The sequence below is a fragment of the Grampus griseus genome, assembly GCF_964374135.1.
Source record: "Grampus griseus genome assembly, chromosome: 6".
Taxonomy (NCBI): Eukaryota; Metazoa; Chordata; class Mammalia; order Artiodactyla; family Delphinidae; genus Grampus; species Grampus griseus.
Window position 1 is genome coordinate 108330848 of NC_139000.1, and position 13495 is coordinate 108344342.

A 13495-nucleotide genomic window follows, 5' to 3' on the forward strand; every position below is an offset into this window, starting at 1 on the left:
TCTAAAAATATTGAATCATTGTTTATTATATTAGAAGGAAGACAAAACCCTTGATTTTATCATTTAAACTACTGAAAGTAAAGTTTAAAAAAAAATTGGGGGGTTGAAATATACAAAAAAGTGTGGTGATTCTCAACAGACATGTCTTCCATGGTGCATAAGGTGGGTAGTGGGAGAAATATAAGAATCCCAAGAGAGTGGGAGGCAGGGGCAATTGTGGGGCTGGGAAGCTGAGGGTACCGCCCTCGCTGGAGGGGAAGCAAGAACATACTTATCTCCATCATATTCCCTCTTTCCATTCAATGCTGGTATCACACAATTGGCTGCCTTGGGAAAGTAATACGATGACATTCTTACATTTGTTTTAGAATGTTAGAACATTCATATTAGGGATTTACCAAATGTACTGTTTCTGCTTCCCTAAGTTCTCCGAAATGGCATATAATAAAAGATAGAGATTCCTGCCTCTTCTCTACCTGAGAGGGGAAAAGGCAAAATAACTGTGGCAGAAACCTTGAGAGAGAGGCACTACTGCCATTGAGTTTTAAATGTAGCTGAGAGTGGGTACAGCACAGTAGAAAAACTTTACTTCCTCACTACTTTTTTTCCTTCAAAGCTTTATTCATACAAATAAATAACCGATAACTAACTACTGATGTGATTTTAGGCAAATTACTTAATTCTGAACAGTTTCCTCATCTGTAATACATTCTTTTAATTGCTGTATCACTCTGAATATAATTTGGCCAGGTGGGCTGTGTGTGTGTTTATGTTCTAAATACTTTCCCCCCTTTTGATTATAAAAATAAGCCATAGTTATTATTTCAAAAATCTGAAAATATATAAAGTATACAAATAAAACTAATGAAAGTAATTCTGCTAATGTTCATACTTAGGTTACCTGTTTGTGTATATTATTGCCTTGATTTATGTTAATTTATTTTCATTGTTGCATTCTACTTTTATCATCTTTTTCTAACATTCAAACTTCCTTCCTTGGTTTTGTTTTCTAAAACAAATTATTTCATACTTTTACTCAGATTTCTTAGTTCTATAGTTCTGTTCTTAGTCTATAATCCCACTGGGACTACTCTCTCTTAGTTTTTATTTAAAGAGCTTCAATGTTTTAAATTTATTGATTAATCTTATCAATAATTCCCCCCTTTACCTTCATGGTTTTATCTTTGTCATCATTTCCTAGCCTTAAGAATTTAATTTTTCTTCTGGTTGGTTTTCTCTGTTTGCCTCTCCAGGTTCATTCTCTGCTATCCTCTGCCCCATTTTGTGCCCTGAGAGGAAGAAGGTGGGGTGGTGGAGGAGAGAGTTCCCTTTTCACTTGGCCACACTGTTCCTTTCCCTGGGCTGACCCCCCCTCCGTGGAGGGTGACCTTCACGGGTTCAGGAGACAAAATTTTTAAGACACTCCTTCCCCTTTCAAGTCTAGAAGTGGTCGTGGTCCCCACTTTTCACCAATCCCTCTGGTTCTCTTCCCATTTCTCTGTCATTGACCCTTCTTTAAACGTCTTCCAGTTAAACACTTGTAGAATACTATTCATTTCATGCTGATGTGGTGATAGAAACAATCTTTATCCCATTAATCTTTTTAAAAATGTTAAAAGGTTTTGATTTTTTGCATTGTAGTTAAATTCTCTTATGCTAAATAGTGACTGCTTTAGACAATGTTAAATCTTCTCATTTTACCATACATTATTCTTATCTCACTTTTAATTAGCTATACGTTAACACATTTTAACTTTTTCTTCTCTGATATTGTGCTTTATGTTCAGGTTTTATAATGACCTACAAAAAGCATGAGTACAGAGAGTGACAGCAACAGAGAGACCTCACACTGCAAACAGGAGGCTGGAGGACCTCTCCCTTAGTTCTCCCTATAGCCTTTTATCCAGTTTCCTCAATTGATTTCTAATCCCTTTTATAATTATTTCCCTAAAAAAATACTAACCCTGAGATGCACAGGGACCTACATATTAAGTCTCCATAGGGCAATTTATTCTCTTTATACAAGTTCTATACTTTCTAACACTATGTATTTTCCATACTATGCAGTCTTTGTATTGAAACCGCCTATTTCCATATCTGTGGTCTCTGACATGTAGAACCAGTGGTTTTGGCAAAGTGTATCATTGTGTTACAAACAAGCACAGCCTGACATGAACCTTTATCCTCCAGGACTAGAGGGAGGATAAAGAACTGCCAGGATGCACTGAAGCTCAGGAGGCTGGCTGGAGAGGGAGTAGCACTCGACATTCCAAGATATGAAATCAGCTGCAGAACAAGCTGAGCCTGGAAGAGCTGAAAATGGCTCACGTAGGGATTATGGTTCTTCATCTGCTGATTCTGGCAAGACAAGGTGGAAGGCTGCTTCAGAAGGACTGGAAGTGAACTCTACTGCTCACAGTGAGAGGTCCGGCGGAGTCCTACACCGGCCAGCCGAGTCACAGGGAGAAAGGGTTAGAACCCTTCAGATAGCTGACTGAGGAAAGTAGAAAGAATCAAAGAGAAGCCACCCACAGCTGGACGGACCTGTCCTTCTTCAAGAACTCATTACTTCAAAAATTTTAAAAAGCACCTCCCTGGAGCTTATTAAAAGAAAGATGAGGCGATTGACTAAAGAAAGCAAGACGAGATATTTAAAGAATCTGCTTTGTATTTTTCAGTAAAGTCACTGAACAATAATGACTAGAAACAAAATAAGAAACGCAAGAAAAGACAATGTGTTGATAAAGGATTCTTTTGGTTCCAGCCAGCCAAAAACGGGGTTAATAGAGAGACAGAGAGAGATGCTGGGGCAGCTCAGTGATACCAGGTCTGGGACGGAACCGCGCAGGAAGAGGACCCCGTGAGCTCTGCCCAGGCTGCTTCTCTCTTAATTCTGCCCTCTGCCCACCCCCCCGCCCCCACCCAGGTCCGTGCATCAGTTTCATTCTGCTCTCTCAGTGCAGGCAGACCAGGCCACGTGGCGTGGAAGGTGGCCAGAAGCACACACAGGGTTTACAGTTTAAAGGTCCACCTACCCAGATAGAGCCTAACTGGTCTCTTGCCCTCAGGGAAAAGGGACTGATTTGCCCCACTTTTCATCTGGCGCAAACCAGCCAACTCCTAGTGCAACCTCTTTGAAGGAGTAGGCAATTCATGGAAAGGAACAGGCCTGTGATACAATAGAGCCCACGAAAGATTATCGTCATATGGTCCTAAGGAAGGACATATGAAAAGATAGCTGAATGAGATCGGGAGAGAAGAGGAAGGAATTTCAGTTATGATCCAAAATACAGTTATGATCCAAGCTTGAGTTTACTCTGAATAAATCAGAATAGACAAAAGAAATAAAAAGTAAGCAAAAAGATTTAACAATTCTTTTTAAGTCTTTTAAAATAATTGTTTTACTTTGTTTTCAGAAGTCCTCCCTTGCTGGTTTTCCTTAGTTTTTACATATCAGAACCTTCTGAGTTGAACAATTAGTTTATTTATTTCAACTTTTTCTTGTTTACTATTCAGAATATTTCAGGCTGTTAAAATTTGCTTGTATGGATGGATTTGGCCTCATCTCATAAATATTTGAAAAAAAAATCCTCATTTGTTATTTGCTTAATATTATGTGATTTCAGATGAGGATATATTTAAAATTTCAAGATGTTTCTATTGAGAAATGCTTATTAATTCCTTGATATATTAAATTCTAGACAAAGACAGTGACCTGTACGAGATTCAGCTTTTCAGATTTAATTTTCATTGGGGTCTTAATATATCAGTTATATTTATTAATTCCAAGCATACAGCAGGTTTATAAGAGAAAGATCTAAATATGCATGTACTCTACCTTGTCTACTTATTCAAATTCTCTGAGCTTTGTTTTGGTTTTGTTTAGTTTTTCAGGGAGTGTTGGCCTTTTTTTTTCTAAACTCATCAAAGGCTGAAAGAGCTCTTTAAAAGACCTCTGCGACAATTGTAATTCTATTTTTCTTTATAGAGTCTGATGTAGTTATTTGCCTCATAAAGATCTATGACTGTTAATTTTCATGATGAATATTATCTTTTAGAGTTATTATGAAGATTAAATAACACAATGCTCACAAAGCACTTATTCAGTAATTGGTATATAGCAAATGCTCTATAAATGTTAACTCATTATCGTTTCCTAAATCAGTAATTTCTGCTTTTATCTTTATTAATTTCCAGCTCCTGTATTTTTCCTCTTTCTTAAATTGAATGGCTATTCCATTTGTTTTAAATCTTTCTTATTTCATAGTGAAATCCTTTAAAGCTGTGGATTTCCCTTTAGCTATATCCTGTGGGTTTTGCTGTAGAGTATTCTTATGCTTATTATCTCTAAATAACCAGAAATTTAACATTTTGTTCTATTTTATTTTAGTCCAGAGATGTTGCCATAAAATATGCATTGCAGGAATCGATTAAGATTTACTCTGTGACCAAATACATATCCATTTAAAAAAAATATTCCATGGGCATAAGAAAAAATGACTTTTCTGAGTTTTTATGATGTAGACAGTTCATATATCACCTTATATTCTTTAAGTTCTTTATATGCTTCTATAACTTTGTCATCTTAATCACTGCACTCAATTTCTGTGAGATAAGTTTTACATTCTCTCCATCACCCCTTAGTTATATCTTGGCTACCTGTAGGACCCTTGAATTCTAGAAAGCCATAAACATTTTTTTTTACTCTGTTGCAGCTTCCTGAGTTGCAGCGGGAATATCTCTCCCTTTTCTGACTCATGATTGGTAAATCTTCTCACTACGTGGAAGTTTGAAAGATTTTCTTTTTATCCTTAGAGTTTCACAAAAATGTCCAGGTTATGAAGAATGTCTTTTGTTGTTGTTAATCTGGCCTGCTAATCAGGAGACTTGATCTAAAAACTCAAGTCAGAAAAATATTCTATTATTTCTTTGACTATTTCTCTTTCCCCATCTATTTCTTTATCTGTTTCTGAATTCTTGGGTTATTTGATCTCCTGGATCGATTCTTCCATTATGTTTATCTTTTTTCTCCTAATTACTACTCTTTATCTTAAGATAATTTCCAGTTCATTTACCATATTATTAATGAGGCTTTCATCAGTATCCATTCTATGTTTTTACTGCCTCTGTTGAATTTCTAAATTAAACTTATTATAATTTTTACTAGCAAAAATTCTTTATCATTCTAAGATTTCTTCTCTTTTTTTGTAGAACTTCTCCCTCAGATCTCATTGAATTATTTTTAGTTCTTTCCTGTTTCCTTCATTACATTACTGCCATAAAACTTTCCCCTATTTCAATGGGATCTATGTGTTCTAACTATTTCAATTTCAGTTCCATCCTTAAAAGTGTGGATTACTCTTAAATGTTTGGTCGTTTTTCATTTTCTGATTATCATTGATACTCACCAGGCCAATGAGGAACATCTTAGTTATTTATTTCTTCTGAACTCATTTAACTTTGTCTATAGGAAAGCCTGGTAGTGGAGGGTGAGCAGATGGGGAAGTAAAAGTTACAAATCTGTTTCTTACTTAGAGGGCAGCACCTAGGGAGCCAGTGGGTTGTGGCACTTCTCAGGAAAGTTCAGCCTTAGAGAGTGATTGTCGTCCTGGTTTTATAAGAGTGCAACGATTCAGTATGGAAGAGTTATTCAAAAGAAGCCGTATCAGCAGCATTGGAAAGTTTCTCCCTTGAGTCTGTATAACAAGTAAGCAAGACATCATAATATTTATTAAGAATTGCTCAGAATAGCTGGACCTCCTGAGGAATCCACTGGGTTAGTTGTCTTCACTCCAGAATTTACCAAGGCGTTAGATCACCATCTCTCTATGGAACACTCTGCAAACTGTGCAGCAGGTGGGCCTGAAGTGTTCTCACCTGTTCTGCATCACAGACACCCAAAGGCTGCAGACTGCAACAATAGGTCAGTCTCCTTCCCTTCCAGGACCCATTAGCCAAATGGAATTATTACCTCCTTGGAGAGTTAAGAGGAGGAGAAATCAAGAAATCAAACACTGTATCAAGTCCTGTTTCCTCCCATCCCACCATAGTGTACTGGAAAAAATAGGATGATATGGTTGCATTATAATAAACTAGGACTAGCCTCAAAAGATAACTGGCTCTCTATTTCTAGGAATTTCTCTATGAAAATTCTCTATGAAATTCCCCTATGAAAGCAAACCTCTGGATCGACTCGTTCACAGCCAGAGTCATAATTTTCTTGGATGTGCCCCCAACATTTAACTGGCCTCTTACTTAGCATCTCTAAGAAATAATGTAGCTTCACACTTTTGGCAATGCAGACCGGATATGGACAGAGACATGGCTTTTGGGAAGAGGAAGGATGAGGGCCCCCTGGGTGATTAATAGCAATGTGTTATTTAGAGATTCACTCAGTTACCTTGAGCACAACTACTTTATTGAAGGGTCTACCATAAAGTTATACTTCAATAGATGCTCAAAGGATATCTTTCTGAAAAAAAAAATCTGCAGCCACAGTGAGTCCAAATGTTAGTCGATGCCTCATCTATGGCTTCCCACTAGAGTTTAGTGTCTCCTGGGAATTTCTCCCAGGGGGCCAAATCTCTCTCACAGCAGCTAAGACTCAATGGAAACAACCCTCTTGAGATGTTTTACTGTCCTTTCTGAAAGGCTTTCAAGGCTGGCACAGTAGACGGCAAAATGGTGGAGCTGTACGATGGACCAGATGTTGCCCCTCTTCTTTGAGTGTTACACACTGCCACCTCTCCTCTCTCACCGAACCAGCCAAAGGTCTACAATTTGCCTGTTTTCTGCTCATACTGGGTGCCAATTTCCCACTTTTCACACTAAATGTGAGTATCACTGTCACTGCTATCTGCCGGCGGGTGGAAACTTCACCCACCCAAGATGAATCTTGGTCCTAGGTTCCACATTCCACAAACACGTAACTGATGGCCAGATGGGAAAGAAGTCCTCCTTTCCTGTCACCCTGCCCCTCTGCCCCCGCCAATCGTATAGTCAACTTGGCAATAAATGCTGCCCTTCTCTTCATTGCTTGTTAATGAAGGGGAATTGGGGATTAGAGTCTGTCTTTAAACCCAGTTCCCTGTGGTCAACCTGCAGCCACCTCCCCAATCTCCCCTCATTAACAAGCAGTGAAGAGAAGGACACCATTTATTGCCAAGTCGACTGTAGGATTTGGTCCTGTTCACTTCTGATTCCACAGACTTCCCTCCCTACGTTCCTGGGAATTGGGCTGAGAGCGTCTCCCCCTCTCCTCTTCCAGAACATCCTGGCAGCATTCCATCCTCCTTGCGCAAAAGGTCAAGAAATGTGAAGGATATGAGCTTTGACCTGACTTATAAGCTAATAAGTTAGCCCGCCGCCGTTTCATGGATGCTGGAAAAAGATACAGTTCTCCCGAGTCACAGACAAAGGACTTCATTGCTCAAGGAAATAGCAGGAGCCCCAAAATCAATGTTTGCTCTTGTTTCCTGAGCCCCCAGTCCTCCGGGGAAACTCAAAGAGAGCCAGGAGATACACACAATGGGCTGCGTTACAGGGGAGGAATCTGTGCTTAAGGTACGTGCTCCAGAGGAAGACGCTCTCTCTAACCCCCAAGGCTGTTCTTCACCCAGACATCCCTAGAAAGATACTCTGCAACCTAGGTGGCAGGTACTTCTACTCTCAAGGTATACAGAAATGCAAGAAGCCACGGATCATTTTCTCCCCAAAAGGAATTGATCAAGAAGGATTGTCCTAACGAACTCTTTGTGATACTTTCAAAATATAAATCAGCTCATGTTACTTCCTTGCTCCCATGACTACCAGTCATGCTTACGAATAAAATCCAAACTCTTAACCGTGACCCCCAAGGCCTGACATTCCCTGGCCCTGGCTGTGTCTCAGATGCCATCTTTCTGAATCCAGCACTCTGTTCCCCTTGCAGTACCTGGACACCAAAGCACTCTTCCATCTTGATGTCCGCTGTTGCTGGATTTGTACGTGGCTCTGTCCTTCCCTCACTGAGGTCACTGTTCAGATGTAACCTCCTTGGAGAAGACTTACTTGAGTACTCTGAAGTTAAACCCCACTTGCTCTAATCCTTCCCCTCATTATTTTTTTTCAGCACACTTACCTCCACCTGCCAAATCCAGGTCCATTAGCTTATTTCTTTGTTATCATCTCCCCCTCTAGACTGTAACCTCTCTGAAGCTGGGGACTTCGGCTAGTATGTCCCCTGACTTAGATCAGAGCCTGCCAGCCACTTGACAGTCCCTCGGTTAATATCTGTTAAATGAAATATGGTATTTTCAACTGCTTCTTTCTTCATTAAAAGGACTGCTCATTTGCTTACTCTTTATAAGCCAATATATAGTGAATCAGGCCTGACATACCCGGAAGCAGAGACATTTACAAAGATTGATTCCTTGTGAAAAATGTTACTTTCAGTTTCCCAGAGTGTGTGTTTATTCCTGCAGATAGCCAGTCGACAATGAAGCTCAGAGTACATGTCTGGACTACTGCAATCACGCCCTAGCTGGTCTCTCCCAACTTTCATTCTTGCTACTTGACAACACACTCTCCCTAGAGCATTAAGAGTAATCTTATTGCCATAAAATTTGCATCACATCACGGCCCTCTTTCAAAATCTGCAATGCATCCCATCGCATTTAGAACAGTATCTAAAGTCTTAATGATGAGCTTCTAAGTCATATCCTAGCACCTAGCTGTCAAACAGACAGGGTTTAGGGTTGACAAAGCAGCTGGAAATTTAGGAGCGAAATCCTGGAAATGAGAAAGTTGCAGAAGGGATGACTCACGGAACCTGAGCATAAACTCCCTCAAATTCCTGGATAACTGCATCTACACATGTGTGGGGATTACTGCAGGGGGCTCGGGAAACAGCAGGCAGAAACGGGAGAGGAGTCTGTCTTGGAAAGACAAAGTACACTGGGTGAATCTGGCAGTTGACGGCCCCTTCAGACTTCAAGACAGGAGATTACTAGTCACACAATGAGCCATAAGCGCAAATATATTACTAATAAAAAAACATAAGCAGAAACTCACAGACAAAAAGGGAGAAATAGTTAAATCCACAATTATAATTGAAGATTTTAACACCCTTCTCTTAGTAGTTGACAGAACAACCCTATAAAAAATTAGTAAGGATGTAGAAGATCTAAATGATCAACCATTACCAAATGGACAGTCATAGAACATCACACTTAACGACTAAAAAATACATAGTTTTTTTCAAGTGAATGTGGAATGCTCCCCAAGTTAGATCACATCCCGGGCAACAAAATAATTTCCAAATTGATTTTAAAAGATGTAAATTTGCAGAGAATGTCCCCTGATGATGAAGGAATTAACTTAGAAAGCAATAACAATGCCCTACCTAGAAAGACACAAAATATTTACAAATTAAGTGGCCCACTTTTAAATAATTCCTGGGGCAAAAAAGATATCACAAAGGAAAAAATATATATTTTGAACAAAATAATAAGGGAAATGTAGCATATTAAAATTGTGGGATGTGGGGGCTTCCCTGGTGGCGCAGTGATTGAGAGTCAGCCTGCCGATGCAGGGGACGCATGATCGTGCCCCGGTCCGGGAAGATCCCACATGCCGCGGAGCGGCTGGGCCCGTGAGCCATGGCCGCTGAGCCTGCGCGTCCGGAGCCTGTGCTCCGCAACGGAAGAGGCCACAGCAGTGAGAGGCCCACGTACCGCAAAAAAAAAAAAAAAAGAAAAATTGTGGGATGTGGCAAAAGCAGTGTTTCGAGGAACTACATGATTATAAATGCTAATATTAAAATTTTCCTAAGGTCTCCATCTCCTACAATTGAAGCACAAATTCCCAAGTCTGTGGTGTGACACGTTAGGCTCTCATCCCTGGCTCTGTCTCAGACATCTGATCCTCCTCGGCCTCTCTTAATAGAAGCCTTATGACTCCTTCTTAACGCCATACCTTTGCAGCATTCTTGGTGGCTATCCTCTGCGTAGAAAGCCCTCCTGATTCTCTTATTTCTGAAACTTTTCTTGCAAAATTCAGCCCAGGCAATGTCTCATCCATGACCCCTCAGGCTGAGCAAATGTCCTCTATTCCTTTATTTTTTGCTTCAAATACAGCAGCAGAAAACTTTTTGTTTCCTTTTGCTCTGTTCGGGGTGGGGCGAGGTAAGCACCCCAAATTTATTAGAGAATTAGTCTTCCTGACGTTATTTTTATATGTCCTCATCACCCTTTCCATTCATCTTTGGCTATACACCTAGTTGGGTTTCTTTTCAATGTTTATGCTTATATTAAAATTTGTTGAGGTCATGTATTATTACACATTGTAATCCTAACCTATTTATACCTCCCTTTTTATTCCTCATCAACTAGAATTGCATTTATGGGGCCTTCATAACTTCTCAAACATTTTAGACTCTCTTCCAGAAATTCATGTTTGGGGGTCAAATTTATTTTTTCTCTGAATGCTTTTGAACTCTGCTCTTCTGGCTCTCTGGGTACCAAATGTAACCATCTCCATATTTTCACTTGCTGGCTGTCAAGGACTCTAAGATGAACTTACTGTTTGTTTTTTTTCTGGGATTTTAACATTTCTTTTTTGATAACCAAGCAGGTTTTTCATATTGGTAAGAACTGCTGCAGAAGTTTGTTTCTACTGGTTTTTTATTCTAATTTCTGGGAGGTGCAAATGATACCAAAAGCAACTTAACTTACAAGTTCATTAATATCAAGAGCTACACTGAGACATGGATTCCAAGCAGGCCCCTGTTTGGTATTCCTCAAATTAACATTTGCTAATTATTTGTTCAGTATTTACTTGGTTGGGAGTGGGGTGAATAAATTGATTTTATATAAAAAATGTTTCAATCTTTATATTCAAAGTTATGTATTAAATGTGCCATCTATAAGCTATATTTTTTTAACTTTTAATTTGGAAATAATTTCAAACTTAAAGTTGCAAGAAAAAGAATCATATAGAGAATGCCTGGATAGCCTTTACCCAGGTTCACCTATTCTTAACTTTTAGCCCCATTTGCTTTATTATTTGTTATCTGTCAATCTATCATCTATCTGTATCATCTATCATTTAATACCTCTAATCTGCCAATCTAATCTGTCCATCATCTATTTACATATTTTTCTGAGCCATTTGAGAGCATATTTCATGTATTATGGCCCTTTACCCCTAATACTTTAGGTGTGTTTTTTAAAAAAGAATAAGGATATTCATTTATGTAACCACGTTCTGTAATGTATTTAACTGTTGTCTAATTCCTCAGCTGTATTCAAACCTGTCAATTGACCTAATAATTTCCCATATAACATTATTTTTCCTCTAGCAAAGGATCACTCTAGGATCTAGTATAGCATTTAGTTCTCATGTTTCTTTAACCTCCTTTGACCTGGAACATTTCCACAGCTTTTCTTTATCTTTTAACAACATTGACATTTTTGAAGTATAATCCCCCATTTAAAAAACAGAGCACTCTTCATTTTTTATTTGTCTACTGTTTCTTCATTATTCGATTGAAGTTATACAGTCTCAGCTGAAATATCACATAGAGGAAGCTATATCCTTCTCAAGACATCATGCCCATCTGCCTCTCATTGGTGGCGTTAACTTTGATGATCCTATCAGGGTGTTGTCTCATTTCTCCATTGTATAGCTATTATTTTTTTTTTTTTGAAATGGGACAGTTTTTTAATGAGGTTCTTTGTAAGACGTTCAGAACACGACTTTGTGAGGATAAATTCCGTTTGCGAGAGCAAACACAGAGCAGAGGTAGCCCTGGAGCTGAGAACAGCTTTGATTTTTTGCAGAATTTGTGAGTCCACAGCTTTCTGATGAACCTTGAGCTGCTCTGTAATCTCGTATTTCTCTCTCTCTGTGTCGAAGATCTCACCTTCCTGGTGCCTGGGCTTACGCAGCTTCTATTTGAAGTAAGCGTCAGTGAGCTGTTCTGGGATTTTCACACCACTGATATCAATTTTGGTGGAAGTGGCAAGGACAAATTTCTAGTGTGTTCTCCGCAGAGGAACTCGACTGAGGGACAGAGGCCCAGTCATAAGTAGCAAACCACTGCTCAGCTGCTTCAGGAAAATGACCCTCTTGCCTCTGTGGCGCTCAGAGAGGCAGATCAGAATAGTCCCAGGAGTGATGCGAGCGTGCAGTTTTCTCACGTGCTTACTGAAGGGTTTTTTGCTGTGACTCAACAGCTTTCGAGGCACATCTTCAGTAGGATAATATCTAGGCATTTTGCGAAGTTTAACCACCCGGGTACCACCATTCTTGTCACCACCAACTGGTTTTGTGACAGTAGCAAGAACCTTCACTTTTTTCTTCTTTTCCACCTTGGATTTAGCTGCTGAATACCTCCTCTTGTACAAGGCCGTTCCGGAATACATAACCGATAGGGAATATCTGCCAATTCCTCTGACCAGGACAGGGTTTTGGCAGCAGCGGGGCTTCCCCTGCTTCACCTTGTTAACCTTGCCACCACCATCAGCCTTCTTGGCTTCAGGTTTTTTCTCCTTAGTATCTGGCTTCTCAGCATTTTCACCCGCCATCTACCAATACATATATTTTTAAAAAGGCATTTCACCAATTATCTCATAGCTATACAGCGATAGGCCTACCAGACTACAAGTTCTCATCCTCTTTCTACATCCTTTTCATCCCTCCCACTATAAGATATAGGCCTTCCTCCAAATCGCCACACATCTGCAGCAACATTCATAGTTAACTTTTGGGTTGTCTCCCCAATACAGTATAACCTTCTTGACGATTTGAATATATCTCACAACTATTATTTGTTTGCTACATATATTTAGTGGTCACAAGTCCCTATTCCATTATTTCTGTTTTTGCGAATTAGAAATCCTAGACTTAGCTTTAACAATCTCCCCAGCCAGGGAGCAGTGAGGCTGGAACTTGAAACCATTTGCTTTCAGGACTTTTGCTCTTATCAGACTGTCTCATTCAAGAAATTCGGTTTAGGAGGGGAAGACACACACACACACACACACACACACACACACACACACACACACACACACACACACACACACACGCACACAGATGGCCCAAACTCAGGCCAAACTGAAAAAAGTGCAAAGCCCAGGAGACTTCCAGCCGCAGACGTGGGAAGATGAGAAAAACTGCATTTGTCCTCAGCTTCAAATCCACAACGTGGCGGAGACGAGGTCGGCGTCGTCTTTTGGAACCCAGGTCCAGGAATCAGAGCGCGTGCAGCCACCCTTGTCCCTGCTGCCCCACTGGCCCGCTAGGGATGCCTGGAGGGGCCCTGTTTCCCCAGCCCCAGAGGGTGGCGAGCAACCGCAGCCCCGGGGCCTCTATAGCATCCCATCCCACGCTCTTCGTGCCCCACCGTTAAACCCAAGCGAGAGAAATGAAGCGTCTGGGAGGCCCCCCCAAACGGCCCTGGGAGTGTCCGATCCCTGCAGTTGTTGACTTCATACCCTCCCGGTTAGGATGG

At 40.2% G+C, this 13495-nt stretch overlaps 1 pseudogene across 1 annotated transcript; it reads right to left on the minus strand.

The window, feature by feature from the left end:
* Positions 1 to 11724: 11724 nt before the first annotated feature.
* On the minus strand, positions 11725 to 12566 carry LOC309823511 (large ribosomal subunit protein eL6-like; annotated as a pseudogene). The gene has a single exon. The product of its transcript is annotated as a large ribosomal subunit protein eL6-like (transcript).
* Positions 12567 to 13495: the final 929 nt, after the last annotated feature.